Below are 3,981 nucleotides of genomic sequence, written 5' to 3' on the forward strand. Positions count from 1 at the left end.
GACCACACAGCCACTGATTTTTTTCCAGGGTCTCCTGAACCTCCACTGTCTTCCCTTATGCCAAGTGCCTTTTTTTCCCATTCAGTACTGGAGTGCTCCATTCTTCATTTCATGGGTACCGTGTGGATTCCCTCCCACCCCAGTGTTTTACACCTTTCCCTCTACCAGGTCAGGGGCTTAATGCTTTTTCCTTCACACTCCCACACCCTAATTGATACCAACTGCTCCACCCCACCCTCTTCTCTGCTTCCTTATTCTCTCCCATACAACACTCAGCTGTGTACTTGGCATATACGGAATGGCATGTAAACATCCTGTCAGTCTCTTCCCTTCATTTCTATTTGTGGGAAAAAATCTCAGACAGTCCCTCTTTCAGTTTAGTTCTCACCTAAGGTTTGTTTTTTGAGGGGGAAAAAAAAAAGGCAAAGCAGAGCTACTTTCGCTTCAAGCAGTTAATAATAGGGCTAGCAAGAGTCATCTGCAACTTCCCTTTTTGGTCTCCTCAGATGTATGATTTTCTTGATAGCATGTTTCAGCAAGGTATGGTGTCCCTCTATAAATGCACCCTACCGTTACTTTAATGCAACTCTAGAAAGGTAACCATCCCAGCCCTCCTTTCCCTCCCTGGCTGTGCTTTCTCCGCACAAGCACCCTACAGCTTCTACCCCCTTTTGCCATCACTCACCAAATTGCAAATCCATAATCTACACTTTTCTCTTCCTGCCTTCCTCTATTCCCGATGACCTGTATCGACTTAACATGAAATTACAGATAGCAGAAACAAAGGCCATAAACCCTCCAAACAAATAAGACAGGAGTGAATCTTACTTAGACCATTTTAGAGTCCATGTTGCTTAGATCCTATTATAACTGCTATAAGCTTTTATATATATATATATATGTATGTATGTATACACACATACACACACACTAAATACACATTCTATATATTTTTTAGTACATACATATATATATATATTTTTCAATACAGAGTCATAGTTACTGTTAGCATAAGTGTCTATCCTAAAATTCTAGCCTCTCATGCTACTTTTATATAGAGACCTGCGGCTAGGCTCTAAGGATTACTGAAGTTAGGCCTCTCCATAAGCAACTATGAAAGCAGCATGATCAGAGCTTCATTTCCCTCTTCTGAAAAGATAAAGAATTATATTTAGCCAGTTTTCTTCCTGGTGTTGATGCAAGGAAAAAAATTAACATGTGAGTTTTGCCCAGAACAGGAAGGGGTCCAAGAGACGTGTGTCAAACCCTAAGGAAGTAACTGTAGCTACTTCAGAGAAGTCAGTTTGCGGTGGAACGTTTTTCTTAGCAAAACAAACTGCTCACTATCAAATGGTGGGGACAGAATGAAAATCCTAATCTAATGCATCAAATATGCACTCTTCATACTTTCAGTCAGCAAAACTTTAAATTCCTAAAGATTTATAATTGGTGCATTAAAAAAAAGAAAGAAAGAAAAAAAATCACAGTGAAGTAGACATTGTAGACATTGCTACCTGCACGTTTCATGTTCTGTAGAGAATTATGTCCTTCCTGTCACCATACTTGGCATACCAGTCCCCATATGTTATTTCTATAGATTTAAGAGTTACACAACCAGAGAGCAAACTGGAACAAACATGCTATAAAAATCTGCACGCACAGATTGCAATGACAGCAGTGCTTGAGGGGTGCGGTCAGCCAGGACTTAGGCCAAGATAAGAAGGCCTATGTTGACATGTGCATTTATAGAAGACAGGAACATAACCCATAGTCCTTCTAGACAGGAAAACATTACTAAAGCAGACAATATTTTATTGGAGTCGAAACATGCTGTGCTAGTCAGTAACAAACCGGCTTTTAGTGGATATTGATTGTGAAGAAAAAAAAGCAAGAATAGCTCATAAGGAAATAATTGCTACATAGTAAGAGAACAAGGGAACATTGTACAGTGGTAGGAATTAATTGCATTGCATGGGGGAAAAAGTATCATTAAATTGTGAAATTTGCTGCAATAGGACATAATGGACACAAAGTGTCAAACTAAAGTCAATAGGCAAAATCATGATAGGGAGTGTGTGTATGAGGGGCAACAGTTTCCCTAGTTTTTGCTATAACAAATAACCTGAATAAAACCCCTGACCAAGGAAACCACTGTCTTTTGTCATCTGGAAGGATACACAAGGGAAAGATCTCTTTTCTAATGCTCTTTCCTAAGCATCTGCTACTAGCTGCTCTCAAGAGGGAGTTTGAGCTGGGTGGCTCTCAGGTCTGACCTGGCATGACTTATATTCATAAGACTTATGTTTCATCACTTACCAACTACCAGTCTTTTGTTTGGGATGGCTTGTACAGATATCAAGACTTAAGTGTTTTCAATACACTACTGTTAAAGGCCAATTTAAGGCTGGTTAGAAACACACACACAAAACAACTCTAAAAAATGCCTCCTTGTTACCTTAGCCAATGTTCCCACACTTCCAACAAGAGTGTAAGTCTTTGTTAGTCCACAGCATCTGATAATCAGGACTTGTTCATAAATGGACTAGAAAGGTGTGGTGTGGACTAAAGAGGCTTAGGGGGCTGGAGAGGCACGATGCTGAAATACACTGCCACTGTTGGTTTGGTCCATGATTTCATCAACTTCAACATAATTTTCAGTTCCACCTCTCTCCTACCCCTTCCAGCCTAGGTATTCCAAGTCAAAAAAAACAAGTTGATATTACAATAGCACACACAGCACCTACCAGTGTTGCAACAGTTTTAGCTTTTTAAGAAGACCACCTAGACACATGACATCTTAAGTGGAAGGCAAGATGTCACTGAACAAGCAGAAGAGAGATAATGATGGCCTAACTGATGCAGCAAGAAAGAGTCAAAGCTATGCTCACAGGAGAGAGGCAATGAAAATTAAACCTACACTCAAAGAACAAAACAATAGGATAAGAAGTCAGGCATCCTACTATATATTTATAGTGGCCGTCCTGATGTCTGAACAAGGAAATTTGGCCCAGACTGTAGTTCTTACAAAATTCAGCTTCTGCAATTAAAAAGCAGTAAAGTTTCTAGATCTCAGTATAAACCTCCCTGAAAGGAGTAATTCCCTGGATGTCTGCAACACAAACATTTTGTGTAAGGTCCACAAATGAAAAATAACTATAAACTGACCTGCCTTTTTTTTTTTTTTTTGGAAGAAAGAAATCAATCTAAAATGCACATCCAGACACAAAGCCAGCTATTTCTACACCATAAAGGTAAACTGAACAAATGTAGCAGCTCTGCAAGCATTTTAGGCGTGAAAGGGCAAGCAAGGGATAGCATCCTTGGCCTCCCCAAACCCTCATTCCTACCGCGAGCCTCCCCTCTCCTGCCGCCAGGCGCGCTGGAGGCCCAAGCAAAGCTAAGCTTGACCTGGCTCAGTTCCTCCATGTGTTTACCACCACAAACACCTCTGCTAACACGATGCGTAAAGCAACTGGAGACAACGAAGGGTGCTTCTTTCAACAGGAATGCTTGCCAAAGCGTATGGAAGTTACTTAATTAAAAAAACAAACACTATCTCTGGAGACGGGGTTGGCAGCTGGGTCGCGACCGCACACCGTGGCGCCCAGCGTGGTGCGGGGGGCTCTGTCCCCACGGTGATCCCCGGCAGATGAAGGACCCGCAGGCCGGGAAGGAGAGACCTGGCAGGGCCTCGGGGGCACCCCGAGCTCCGCCGACCGCCTCAGAAGGGTTTTTCTGACCCGCCAGCCCGCACGCGGGCAGCCCAACGCCCACGCCCGTGCCCGGCTGCCGCCCCACCGCCCCAAAGCGCCCTCCAGCCGCCGCCGCCGCTGCCCCGGGCAAAACCTTGGCCCTCCCTTGGCGGGAGGAGCCGCGCGGAGGCGCCGCTGAGGCAGCGCCTGGCTGCGGCTGCAGCAACGGCCCCAGCAACGGTCCCCGCGCCCTGCCAAGGGCGAGCGCGAACCGCCGTTTGCCCGCAGC

Source organism: Apteryx rowi, unplaced genomic scaffold, assembly GCF_003343035.1.
Source record: "Apteryx rowi isolate R43461 unplaced genomic scaffold, aptRow1 scaffold_62, whole genome shotgun sequence".
Classification (NCBI taxonomy): domain Eukaryota; kingdom Metazoa; phylum Chordata; class Aves; order Apterygiformes; family Apterygidae; genus Apteryx; species Apteryx rowi.